Raw genomic sequence first — 14402 nt, 5'->3', positions numbered from 1 at the left:
AAAAGGCCCAAGTAAGATACAAGAATTGCAGGCTTAGCATTCTCAGGGGGTCCTGCAAGGAGGCTGCCAGCACAGCTGTTGGTGTCTGGGGGTGCAGCAGCTTTTCACAACCCTCTAAGATCTCCCACCAGAAAAAACCCTGAAGACTAGAACATAAACTGTTTCCTCAGGAGGTTAAACTGCCTCCTAAAGTTTACATTCAGGTAGGATCCTGTTCTCAGCAGATCTGAATAAGACTGAATAGAAACCAGCAAGGTCTTATCCAAACCCTTTTTTCCCCTAATAATCTCCTCAATAATATTTGAGAGGAGGAAGTGGATGCAATGCCAAACCTGGGGAATAAGCCCGTAGCAGCCAGGAAGGTCAGTTTTATTGGTGATGATGAACTTCTTCTCGTATGGCTCCTTCAGGTGGCACTGATTGCAGCGCATGATTTGGGGGTACACTTGCAGCTCAGGAACCAGACATCTGGGCAAAGAGATGACCCCAAGGGAATCAGAGATACTGAGAGAACAGAGAACATTTACCCCCAAAGATAGATAACCCATTTGTCACTGTCAAACAGACATTTAACAGCCCTACAGTGATAAATTGCCTTCAAAGCCTTCCCACTCAAACAGGTCTTGTCAAGGAGGGGCAAACCCTGAGAGGCAGCACCCAGAGGCTGCCAAGTGCCCCAGGCAGAGCACTTTCTTTGTCCCACAGCTGCCTCAGCCTCTCCTTTACCCAAGAAGGCTTGCAAGGACTCCTGTAACAGTGTCTGTGATCCATGAGCTCTGGGGGAGCATTCCCAACAAGGATCAGTGCTCACTAAGGCTCAAGGAACACACGACTCCAGTGTCTCAGTGAAAATGACTCCCTTCTCTCCCACGGGGCTGTTGCCCTGCCTGAAAACTCAGCTGTTTGCCCCAGCTTTGGAGGGCATGGGACACCACCTGCCCTACAGAGTGGGTGATCACCCCCTCCCAGTTCCTACAGCTCCCTCGGTCCTTCACTCCACAGCTCCATGCACTGACTGTCCCCATTTGCACTTGCTTGACAAAACTGCAGCCCAGGCACTGACTGCATGGCTCTGCCTGAGAGAGGGAGCAGCACCAGGGAACTGCATCCCTCTTGTCATGAAACTGGCAGGATGGAATTCTGCTGCAGCAAGAACAACTTTTGGTTTAAGTCTGAAAACATTAAAGCTCAAAATGGGAAGCAGAGGAAAGGAGAAAAACTAGAGCTGACTTGCCACATCAAGGGCTCTTTTCCCCTTGTAAGATCTTGCCCTCACCACTCTGGCTGTGAGCCACTTCCCCACTGTCACGTGCCCTCATGAACAGAACCAGACCCTGACTCTCAGCAGGCTGCTTGGTGTGCCCCAAACCAAAGCAGGGGGGTCTCAACCCAGCACAGCTCCATCTCTTGCAGGAAGAAGGAGAGCAGGTCCTCGGGAAATGTGTTCCAGCTCAAGCACCAAAAACCAGGCCAATAAATGATATCATTCCTGGTCCCTCTAGAAAAAGGCCCAGGACTGTGCTGGGCTGTGAGCAGGGCTGCTTTTCACCACAGGCTGCTTTCCAAGCACTGCTGTTCTCATGTCCAGCTGGTCACCACATGAGAACATGAAACAACACTTCTCCTTGGGAGCTGCAGCCAGCAAACCCTGTGCAAGGCAGTGTGCTGGGAGAGGCCAGGGAAGTGCAGGTACCTGGCTGAGATGATCAGTGATGCCACTTCCTTGCCAACACCCTCCAGGTCCACCAGGTCCACCAGCATTTTCCGGTAGTATTCCATCACCGTGTTGGAGCACAGGGTCACCTGGTGGAAGAGAAGAGCACTAAATTCTTCCTTATAAAAGCTCATTACCCACATGTGCTATTCTCCAGTTCTTGTTTCATGGTAAGGAAAGGGAGGATTTTTTAATTTCATTATTCTGCTGATCCATGTGTAGAGCACAGTCTCTGAGAGTAACAAAAGCCTTCTGGCAATCCCAGATTTATTAAACACACCTTGCTATTAGGGCATAGGTCAGCTAAATGAAAACATTAGGCTAAAGCTCTACACACCACTGTACTCAAATTAAGGGGCCAATTTTTCATCTGACTACAATGACACAAATGCAGATGAAATCTGCTGACTTGGACAGAATGAGTTCAGCTTTACAGTAGGAAGCTGAGGGCAAATGTGGCCCAGCAGGTGCTGGGCAGTTCATGGCTGCAGAGCTTTTTGTCTCTACTGGAGATCCCTGCAATGAACACAAATCATTCTGCTCCCCAGGAGAGGAGACATGAGACCAAGAAGAAAAGCAAACTGCTTTCTACAATGACATCTCTTATTCTGTCCTCATCCTTCCTCTGCCCACTTGCAGTCAAAGAAACTGCTCTCAAAAACACAAGAATGGCTCCAGTACTTTACCATATAGTATGTGATCTCAGCGTATGATTTTGGGAACAAAACAGTGCTGCTTCAGGAACATCCTGAGTAACCCAGCTAACAGAGGCCTCAGGCCAGTGCAGATCTCTCACTCACATGATCCTCAAAGCTGGCAGCAGAGCTAAAGCCCTCCCACACTCCAGTGAAGCTTTAGCCCTGGTGCTGAAGCGTGTGTGGCTGGACTCTTCCCATACCTCGATATCCTGGTGTCCCTGGGGGAGGATGGTCCCTTGGCTGGGATTCATTGTAAACTCCCTTGGCTCCACATAGAAATGAATTCCCTTTCTCCAGGATGGGTCACTGTCCTTGCATATCTGATCCAAACTACTGACAGCAGGCTGCGTGCCATCGTCCGACATGCGGAGCTTGAATGTCACGGCCACCGGGGAGGTGTTAGTGAGGCGACAGGTCATGGTGCGGGGAAAGCCTGGGAAAAGGACACAAATATCCATTTAGGCACCAATTGTGTCATGACTCCTGGTGTGAATACCCTGGTAGGACGAAAGGGTGATTGGAGTTTAGCTCTTTATTATCTGAACTACAGCTCACCGAGAAGCTACATGAGGAATTAATCATCACTCAGTTCCCTCTGACACTGATTCCAAACTTCAAACTTGAAAATGCCCACTCTTAGCCCTGCTGAGCACTGGTAGTGTCTCTCTTTCTGATGGAGAAGAGCTCCTTCACCTGCCCCAAACCAGCACCAGTTATTTCTCCCTCATGACTGTGCACCCAGACCAAGCATTTACTCTGAAAATTCAAGCTGTAAAATTCCCTGTTAAGTCTGCCAACGCTCCCTCTGTTTGCAAGATGTATAAACAGTGAGTTGTCATTGAGAAGAAGCTACAGCAAAAGAAAGTGAGGATGGAATCAGGAGCTAGAACGTGATGCAAAGCACCCTAATGCAGTTTCTCTCTGCAGCATCCTTAAGGCATCTCTTGGTTTGGCCCAAACAGACTGAGCAGGTGACAGCTCAGAGCACATTCAGCTGGAGGCAAACCTGAGCCTTGCTTCGAGAGCAGTGATTAGGAACCATGTCCCACCTCACCTAACAAAGGGGGCCATCACACCCATGCTGCTCACTGTGATTGCTGCCTGCAAGGGTTTACCCCACTTTAGCTCTGAGATTTGCTTTCCATGCTGGAAAGGCAGAGATACAGCCACACATGGTGGGGATGTCCTGCAGAGCCCGGACACCAGCCACCACTGCTCTGCAGTGCACATCTGGCTTGGCTGGCCAGCTCTGTGGGGAGGAGACTTCTCCCAGGCCTGCTCACCAAGAGTCATTTGAACACAGATGGGGGGAAAAAACAACTTTAGGCACAGCCCAGAGCTTCTATTCCTTGGTTCTGTTTGATCTTACAATGGCAAAATGCTACCTGAGGCACCAGCAGCCCTGGAGTTCACAGCCTGAAGAGGCTGCTGTGGCAGAACACGAGTGATGGATGTTTTTATGTTCAAGTGGTTCATTTTGGAATGCACAGGTCCCTCACGCTGTGCCCAAGCCCAGGGAACACTCACCAAAGGAGATGTCACCGAAGTGGAGCTCATGGAGGTCGAAGTGTAAAGCAGGTCCAGTGACACAGCCCCTGCGATGACGAGCACAGAGCAGGAGGAAATGCCTCGGTTAAAGGGACTCACAAAGCCTGTGGCAGCCGTGGCTCGGGGACATAAAGCCTGGTGCCAGGGGCACCGTGGGTTTCCAATCAACACAGCACCATGTGCTCAGCACAGTGTCCGTGTGGGCAGGAGGCAGCTGAAGCCAAGTGGCCATCAGCCAACAGCCACTGGTGGGGATTTGTGCACAGGGCAGGCAGGAAAAGCCCCCAGGTGCTGGTGGTGCCATGAAGGACCCTGAACACACACCCAGACATGGCTCCATTGCCTCAGTTTCCCCATCTGTAATGTGATGGACATAAAAGTCCCCACAAACTTCTGTAACCAGCCTTTCCAGCCACGGGCTCCCTGCTTTGCTGCTTCTTAGCTCCAACTGGTGTTCCCATGGAGGAGCTTTCTCAGGAGATTTTGACCCACACAATCATTACAGACAGAGTTTAGAGACATGAAGCCAGAGAAGCCCCAAGCATCCTCTGAAAAGAGCAGCAACAGTTCTGCACAGTGGGCAGATGAATCCTAGAGGAAAGGACCAGCCTGTCACCAGTGCAGCAGCCGGCACAGCCAAGGGCAATGGCTTAAACAACCAAACAGGGGTGTCCTGAATCTACCACGCCACCTCACCTGTCCTTGAACCCAGCAGACAGGCTCCAAAAGTCACCAACATCCACTGAAATCAGCACTTGAAGCTGCACAACACTCACGAGTTTATTTTGTGCTTGACACCAATCAATGCCCACTCTGCTTTTTGGTTAAAAATCAAGGACCAGTGAACTGTGCCTTCTCTTGTGTTCCCAGGACTGCCACTGGCTCTGCTCTACACATCTCTACAAGAGACACCTGCCCTTGCCCAAGGAGAAAGCTGCTTATGCAATAATATCCCAGGACCAGTTTGGGGGGAGACAGAGGAGAATCAATTGATGGTGAAAGGTTCCCTCTTGATTTCCAAAATAAAAGAGCAGCACTTTTCCTCCAAAAACAAAGCCAGCATAATTGTTTCTCCACTACGGGCAGACCTACTCACCACTTTCCTCTTGCTAAGTCATAATTTTCTTATTCATTTTTTATCCATCTCCCTTATCTCACTGGTATAATCAAGTGCAGGTTGCATTCATTTCTTTACTGCCTTGATCCAGTGCCTTCCAACAGCAGCAGCCTAGCTCCAAAGCTCCAGAGCAGCCAGCATCAGCTTTCCTGCTTGCACGACTTTATCCTACCAGCACATGGCTCAGGCTAGCAGGGACAAGCCCTCATGCTGCTGTGGAACTGAGGACTGAGCTCTGCCTCCCCCATTATCACCCCTTCTCCCTTTGCTGGGCCAGGATTATCTCTTGCAATGGCACCAGACCATGGGATGATGCCCATGTCCTTGGCACATTCCTGCTGCACAGTTCCCTGTCTCCCAGCCCTTTCCTGGCTGTGGAAAGGAGGGACTGGAGCACTCTCTGCACAGGAGTTGGGAGCACAGCTTGTCCCCCACAGCATGGCCATGACAGGTGAGGTGAGGCTGCTGTTGCCCATTTGGGATGGATTATGAGCAGAAGTTTTTAAAAACACTGCTGCTGGTGCAGAATCACCCAGGCTGCCCCATCTCCAAAGCCCTGGGAGCTTTGCTGGGTGTTCAGCTGGGACAGCCCAGAGCAGCTACTGCCCAAAGCTGCTCCATCCCACTGCCTGCCATGGCCCAAGGCAGAGGGAGATCCCTGCAGGGAGGAGTCATTCCAGCCCCCGGGCACCCTACACTGGGGCAGTGCCAGGATCAGAGCAGAGATGAAGACCTCGGGAAACTCCTCTTTCCTCTGCTCGACCCCAAAATGAGGGAGGTGGGGGATGTGCCAGAGACAGCTACAGATGTGCCCAGCAAGCTCCCAGAGTCCTTACCAGACTGTCAGGGTCACAGGCGTAGGAGATGCAGCCACACGGAACTGGAATTGTTCCTCAAAGCTCCCCAGTACGGTGGCATTGAAGGAGATGTGAATCGTCCGGATCCCACCTGCTGCAATGACGCCCTCCTCGGGTGCAAACTTGAAGCAGCAGCCCACGTTTGTGGCTGAAGGGATATAGGTGAAGGGAGCATCTATAGCTCCTCGGTTCATCAGTTTCACCTGCAGCAGCAAGAAAGCGAAATGGAAATTCATGTGGAATCTTCCCTTCTTGTCAGTTATTTTCTAATGATGCAATTCCCAGCCAGAAAAGTCAGAAGATGCTTTGTGCTGCTGAAAGGCAGAAGTGAAAAAATACAACAGGACAAGTTCTGCCTTTGGGTTTTCATGCAAAGCAGCAGTAACTGCACATAACCAGAGTCACCCTGGGCTTATCCCATGGACACAGAGCAGTCCAGCTCTGGCCAGCATCACCAAGCTCATTCAGAGCTGGCCCTGAGAGCAATGTGGGGCAGCTGCGTAGTCAATCACCAGAGAGCTGCCACTGCCCCACTTAGCACAGCTCCAACAGGACCATCTACTCATTCACCTTTTCCCAAATCATGAGAACAACACATTGATAACGAGGCATCACCATCAAATATAGAGACAGCACCATCTTTTGGTAAAAAAACCCAATGTGTTTTTCCTTTCCACAGGCAAGCTTTTGAAAGAGTCTGGCATGATGCAGTGCCTTATTTTCTCCCTCTTTCAGTTGCTCTCTATTTTTTTTTGCAAACTTGACACTATTTTGAGAGGGAGGCAAATAGCTAGAAAGATCCTTAGCTTTATTCCCAGGAACACTTTTGTCTTTCTAGAGTCAGAGATGCACCAAAGCTGGAGTGTGGTGAGGGAGTGGTCAGCAAAGGAAAGAATCCCAAGCCCTTTGCAAGGGCCAGCAGTGAGCCAGGAGGCTGGATGGCTTTCCTGTGACTCCCAGGAATAAGCAGGAGACACTCAACTGAGAATTGTTTGCAAGGTACTGAAGCTCAACACAGCCAATTTGTTCCAGCTGCTTCTGAACAGTCCAATGCAAAGGTGCCTTTGTGTCTGGTGCTGCCACAAAAGCCTCTGTATGTGCAGCTTTTTGACCCAGTCTGGGTTTCATATGCCAAGGGGTTGTTTTTCAGGAAGCTTCTGAGCTGATCCCCAAGGAAAGCTGCCAAAAATTGGCATTGCCAAGGGACTGGGGCTTCATGAACAGCAGACACACCTTTCTGACCCCACCAGATCTGACCACTACGTCCAGTATTCCCTGCCCACAACTGCCCATGTTGTCAGGAATTCCACAGATCCACCAGGCTTGCTGCTGCCTCAGGAGCCATCAGGATCCATCCCAACCCCTGCTGCTCACCTCATAGACGTGGGAGGTGTTGACAGAAATGTTCCCAAGTTTCAGCATTTGACGGCTGAATTCAACCACGGGTCCTTGGCCTTCCCCTCTGAGGTGCAGGGGCAGCCTGCTCCCACGGCCTGGGGAGAGATGCTCATTTCAGTACAATAATTCCCACTGTTACACTCTATTTTCCAGCCTGCCTGAATGCTAGCCCCTGACTCTGAGCTGGATAAAACCAGCTCCTGATACTGCAAGAGAAGATATGGACCCTTCTCTTCACTCAGGAGATATCCCTTGGGGCTGACTTCCAATTTCTAACCCATTCCTTGGGCTGGTTTCCAATTTTAGCCACCAGTTTGCCAAGTTTAAAACATCTCTGGTGTCCTGTAGTGACAGCCCAAGGAGTAATGGGTATCAATGCAAAGAAGGGAAATTTAGGTGAGCTATTAGGAAGAAATTTTTTACTGTGAGGGTGGTGAGACACTGGAGCAGGCTCCCCAGGGGAGTTGTGGAGGTTCCAGCCCTGAAAGTGTTCAAAGCCAGGCTGCTTGGGGCTTGGAGCTACCTGCTCTAGTGGGAGGTGTCCCTGCCCAGGGCAGGGGTCTTGGGACTGGACGATCTTTAAGGTCCATTCCATCCCTAACATACCATGATTCTATGGTTTCCTTCCCATGCACCTAGAGGAGCTTTGAAATCCATTCAGTGAAGGCACAAAGCTCATCAAGAGTTTGGCAATTGTACCTGGCAAATTGCTGGGCAGCAATTGCCAAACTACCTGGCCCAGTAGCACAAGACTTTGTTGCCAAAATCCTCAACTTCTGACACTCAGCATTGTGTTCTATCTGCACAGACTGAGAGCTGCAAGGTGCCAATTCCCACACAGGGAGAGAAGCAGGTGCTGGCCAAGGGTGGTCCCTCTACAAAGACCCTGGGCTCAGTGGGGCTCAGCCACCTCTGGTCTGGTGGTGTGTGGGCAGTGGGAGGTGATCCAGGCTCAGGGAGCACATTTCTAACTCAGCTCCTGCTGCCTGATGATGGAGCCATGCCAAATGGACCCATCCTGGAGGTCAGTGCTCTAGCGGGGCTTGGTGCTTGTTCTCTAGAGCTGCTCTGCTCTGCAGCTCTTTGACTCTGATTTTCCTTTGAAGAAATGCTGGCAAAGCCGTGCCATGAAAACTTCTCCCTGCACTGCCTGGGTTGTTCTGGGATCAGTAGCCCAGACCCAGGATTCTGACCCTGGCCTTGCACAGGAGACTCCCTGGAAGCTGCAGGGGCAGTGGGATGTGCCAGCACTGCCCTGCTGCCCAGGGACTCTTCCCAGCAGTTCCAGGGGAGCCCAGAGGGCTCAGGCTTGCACCATGGCTTCAGTGGGGGTGAGAGAAGCAGGGGAAAGGAGCTGTACCTGAGATGTTGCAGTAGGCCACACTTCGATACTCTCGGGCCTTTAGGGGTTTAAAGGTCACCTTGATTTGGACTGAACTGTTTGGCTCGATCTCTCCCTCCTGAAACAGAAAGAGACAGCAAAACATTTCTCTTCAAACTTCCCATTTCTCCTTTACAACCACAGTCCTGTAAGCCTTTATTCAGAGCATCAATGATGAGTGAACAACACAAGGAGCCCAAGGAAACGCTCCAAACCCAGCTCAATACACCACTGGAAGCTGTTCATGTTCAGCTGATCAGCTCCCACTCTCCACAACATTCCCACTGCTCTGACACAAGCTGTTGGTCACATCATGCTGCTGTCAGCTGCAGAATGTAACTGCCTCTGTGCACTGGTGCACTTGACAAGAAGAGAACATGATCCCCTTCCTTGGAAATAAAAATCTTAGTTTAACCTGTTTGGAAAGAAAGCAGGGGTTGGGATTATTCTAGGGTTTACTCCAAGATGAGAAGGGATTTTGCACTGTGCAGACACCAGGCATTCATCACCTCTCACAATGCCAATCCTCAGAATCAGGGCTCTGGTTGATGGGAGAACGTGGGGGTTTGCTTGCATAAACAGAAGAGGAGAAGGAGGAAGGGGAAGGGGAAAAGGAAGAGTTCGAGAGTTAGAGTGTTAGAGTGTTAGAGTGTTAGTTAGAGGAAGAAAGTGAGGCTCTCAGCTATCACTTACCATTGGCTCAAGGGAAAAAGCATCACTGGAGAATAGCATGGGGTCTTCTTTCAGCTTCATCATCTTCTCCCGGACGCTGCTCTTCAGGATGGCGCGGCGATCTTCACAGGAACCCTTCTTCTTCGCTCTTCTTCTCTCTTCCGTCGTGTTGTCCACGCAGGCCTCTCTCGGTGATCGCAGCAGGTAACACTGCCTGCAGCCACAGGGACAGACAGAGCCAGCAGATGGCTCAATAAGCCCGATATTTGCAGAGAGAAGTGGAAGTGCAGGAGAGCAAAGCACTTGGGGAGGAGCAGCAGCAGCTCCCCAGCAAGGGCTGACCCCAAGCCATGGAGTCCCAGGTGGATCAGAGCATAACTTGTTCACTGGTACAACAGGTAGTTTTACTGCACACTTGCAAACACAGGAGAGGTTTAGAAAGCCAGCATCCCTTAAGAGAACCTCCGGCCTCAAAGCCTCTGCCAAAACTGAGGGAGAATCCAGCAGCCACCTCAGCTGGCTTTTCCTACCACTGAGATGCTCAGGGGAGGCAGATAAAGATCATGGAGCAGGACTTCCCTGGGAAGGGGAGATGAAGCTGGGTCACAGCTCTGTGGTACCAGCATCACTCTTTGTTTCTTCTGTTTGGGACCTGCCCTGTTCCCTGCTCTGCCCTCCTCAAGAGCATCCCAGAGCACTTCCAAAGGAAATGGATGAATTCAGGCACTGCATCCCTTCAATGGTATTCAAGGTTTTATATGCATGAAAACAGAGGCCCTGAGAAGGGAAGGAACTTTGTTGTGCAGGAGGGAGACAGTAAACTCCTGGAGAGACCTTTTCATGATCCAGAGCTTTTTAGGTCCCATCCCAGTGCATGGTAGTAGAATCCTGTAGTAGGATCCATCCTGACCCCCAGCACCTGCCCAGGTGCCCTGACAGAATAGTTATGAGGCCCTGGATCCAGAGGGTCAGGCAGATGACACTAAAGAAAAAATTCTGTCTGGAGAGTCTCCCCAGTTGCACTTTGTCAGACAGATGAAGAAAAGAAGAGTAGTGGTAGTGGGCAACTCCCTTCTAAGGGGAACTGAGGGCCTGTAGATTGACTGGATCCATTCCACAGGGAAGTCTGCTGCCTCCCTGGGGCCCAGGATATCACCAGGAGATTCCTTAATAACTGAATTAACTTCATCTGTCCACCACTGTCTGGGGTCCAGTGACTGTGAAATACCAGAGTTCTCAATATTCAGTGAAACAAGGAGGGGCATCAACAAAACTTCCACTCTGGACTTCTGGAGGGCAGACTTGGGCCTGTTCAAGAGACTGATATGGAGAGTACCTTGGGATAAAGCCCTTAAAAACAAACGTGTCCAGGAAGGATGGACATATTGCAAGAAAGAATTCTTGAAGGCACAGGAACAGACTGTCTCTGTGTGCTGAAAGATGAGCTGGCAGGGAAGACAGCCAGCCTGGATGGGAAAGGAGCTTTTGAACAAACTAAGGGGAAAAAAGAGGGTGCATCACCTTTGGAAAGAGGGGCTGGCAACTCAGGAAATGTTTAAGGATGTTGCCAGGTCATGCAGGAAGAAGATTAGAGAAGCAAAGGCCCAATTAGAAGTTGAGGAAAGCTAGTCATTGCCATCAACCTTTCCTTCCCAAAATGCCATCCCTGGTTGGGGTATAAATGGAACTGGAATGTCAAGTGCTGAGCTCCTGAAGCCCAGGGACACACACCCTGATGCCAGGGATGGTTCACTTGGCCTGAGCCATTCAAAAGCACCAACACCCTCCTGAGGCCCTACGTTAGTTTTAGTCTTGGGCCATGTATCTCACTGAAATGCATCTTTCAAACCAACCTCCTCTTCTCTTCATTCTCATCTTCCTCACTAGGAAAAGTCTTCCACTGGAACTGGGCTCTGATGTTACTCCTGTTCTCGATGAACATGGTTGTGTGGCTTGACGTGGTGATGAAAGTCTTCTTCAGCTCCACGGAATACGTCCTCAACCCGATGCTGACATCTACAGCTTCTCCCTGAAGGTTTGTGTGGATCATTTCTTCACCTGGAACAAAGCAAAGGGGAGCCTTTGCTCAGCTCAGTTGCTGATGAAAGCCCAAGGAACAGAGCAAACCACAGGTCACAGAAGAAAGGGTCACAGCTTTTAGCTGTATTTGCAGTTCTATGGGTCAGCACATTTATAACATCCTGACAGCTCTGTGTGTGCAGCGTGAGGGTGTCCTGGGCACCTCCTAAAACAGCTGATTTTGGAGTGTGTTTGTGGAGATTGGGCCCCAAGGTACAGTGAGGTTTGTCAGGTGTGCTCAGGTGACCCACTCAGATCACCAGGATTTCTGCATCCAAGTCCTTCAGGTGATGCTGAGGAGCCCTGTTCAGTCCTGGCTTGTCTGGGGTTTCCCCTGGGCATCCCATGAGATTCCTGTCTCTCCTGATCCCTTGGATGCCTTGTTGCTGACAAGCAAATACACCTGGGGGCATGTGAGCAGAAAAAGGAGGCCCAGAGGAACAAGTGAGGTGAAGCCCAGAGCAGGAGGGGACCCAGGTGAGGAAACACAACCAGCCTGGCTCTGCAATATGACAAACCACTACAAAATGAACACCATGAAAATCATCATCATCATCATCTCCCTGTCCAAACACACAGCCACATCAGTCTTGAAATATTTGATATTGTTCTGATCTCAAAAACCAAACTGGAGCATTTCAAATTGAATAAAAAAGGGACCAAGGAAAGATCAGTAAGTACAGAGCAGCTTCTACATGAAGACCGAATGGGATTCCTCAGTCTAGAAATCAAATGGGAGATAGATGTGAGAGGTTTGCAACAGCATGAATGGCCTGGGAAATGGGGACAAGGAAAAAATTGTCTTGATTTGTCACCAAAAAGTACTTGAGGATTTGAAAATGTTATTAGACAGAAACTATATATATGTGTAGAGGGCAACACAGTAAAAGGGTCTGTGACAAGCCAGTGGAGCAGCAGCCTATGGGACAGAGGTGTGCAAGAAATACACTGCATTGGAGAGAGTCTGATGGAGACCTCACACCTCACACACAGCACTGGCCAGAATAAAACAAAACTTCAGCCAGGCATAGCCACAAGGCAGTGGAGAATCAGGGCTCCTCCTTCCTCCACTCAGCAACTCTCAGCAAAACTCTTAGTCCTGTTAGAGGGGATCCACTTTATCAGCCCCCTAAACACCAACTGGTTCTCAGTTTTCCTTGGGGTAAAGCTGGAACAGGGGAGGCACATCTAGAGGGAATTGAGGAGGCTGGGACAACAGGGAGTGGTGGTGGAGAAGTGTCCTGTGCCCCGTGCAGTGCCCAGCACTCACCTGTGTTGTAGCTCACTACCATGGACCCAAAATGGGCACCAGTGGTCAGTGGGTGAAATCCCACTGTCACCTGCACGCTGTCACCAGCACCCAGAGTTCCCATGGCCGGAACCACGGAGAAAGGACTGCAACACAAAGAGAGAGATCAGGACTCAGGGGACATCTGGGGATGATATTCCTTCTGCAGTGCAGGTCCCTTGGGCAAGCAGGGAGCAAAGAAACCACAGGCAACAGAAAAGAGACAAAACAGGATCAGAAACAGCTGCTGACCCACTTCTGAGGAAATACAGACCTCAGGAGATCCTGTGGGATAAAATGACCTCATCTCCCCCAAACCCTGCATCCAGCTCTCTGCAATGAGACCCAAGGATCCCACTGCCAGCAATCCCATCAGAGAATGGTTTGGGAAACCACTGAGAGGATTAAGAGCTGTCTGCATGCACAACTTGACACTGCCTCAGCAATTTCTCTTGTCCTGCTGCCTATCAACCTCATCTCAAGAGATGCAAATGTTAGGGCACTACCTGTCCTGTGAGATTACAGCCTAGGAATCAGACAGGGAGAAGGAACTTTTCCTTGAAGACCAAGAAATAATTACTGTTGAATTTGCAGCGTGGCTCTTTGGTTTATTTTTCCTTGAAAATATCCCGATTTAGCCTATAAAGGGCACATTTTATCAGCATTTCAATGAAAGCTGCTCTAAGAAAAGCAGCAATCAAAACTCTGCAAGAGTGTAAATGCAGATTAGAGCAATACAGAGACATGGAAACAAGACCCAAAGGGAGGATGCCATTTACAATCTGAAGGATCTAACCCCAGCTAAATGAAGCACCATTAGCAGGGCATCTCATGAGAGGAGCACTGGGCAGCCACGTGCCTGTGGCCTCCCAGAGAATGGGGCTATTTGGCTGACAGTGGGAACCATTTCAGAAGCTGCTTGTGCTCAGGAGGGTGCAAGCCAGCTCCTCACATGTTCCAGCACCCTCCAGGAAATGTGGGACAGAGAAAGCTCAAAGGCTGCATCCTGCTAAGAGCACTGAAAGCAAGAGCAGATGCCATCCATCCTGCTCACTTCCAGCCAGAGCTGCAGGGCACCCCTGATGCTCAGCTTCCTTTTGTTGCTCTTTCCCAAGCCTATTATCACCCAAAGGTGTTTTGCACAAGGACAGGGGAGCTGCCTCACCTCTGGGTGCTGATGTAGTAATGAGCCTCCAGGCTGCCAGTGTTGCGAAGCAGCAGAGTCCTCTTGGTGCTGCTCTTGACTGGACACTCCGAGAAGTTCAGCTGGTCTGGGATGTTCAGGATAGCTCGGGCAGCAATGGCCTGGATTGGCACAACTATCCTTTCTGTTTTGGTGATGCAGACAAGCTCATGGGAATAATCCTGCAGGAAAAGAAACTAGCTCAGCATAGGGCATTTAGTGCCATTCCCATGGCAGAAGAAAACAATGTCCTAGAACCCTTCAAGGGCATCTATTCTATTCTATTCTATTCTATTCTATTCTATTCTATTCTATTCTATTCTATTCTATTCTATTCTATTCTATTCTATTCTATTCTATTCTATTCTATTCTACCCCTAAATGAACACTAAGTTCTACCAATATTATTATTATTAAAGGCACCAGTGCACTTTGCAAAACATATCTCAGTGGCATTAAGCTCTCAT

The 14402-nt window shown here is 49.9% G+C and overlaps 1 pseudogene; it reads right to left on the bottom strand.

The window, feature by feature from the left end:
• LOC131590669 (hydrocephalus-inducing protein-like) overlaps positions 1–14402 on the bottom strand; it is a 57966-nt pseudogene that overhangs the window by 36107 nt on the left and 7457 nt on the right.

Source organism: Poecile atricapillus, chromosome 34 (assembly GCF_030490865.1).
Source record: "Poecile atricapillus isolate bPoeAtr1 chromosome 34, bPoeAtr1.hap1, whole genome shotgun sequence".
Taxonomy (NCBI): Eukaryota; Metazoa; Chordata; class Aves; order Passeriformes; family Paridae; genus Poecile; species Poecile atricapillus.
This window is presented reverse-complemented; position numbering and strand designations above follow the sequence as displayed.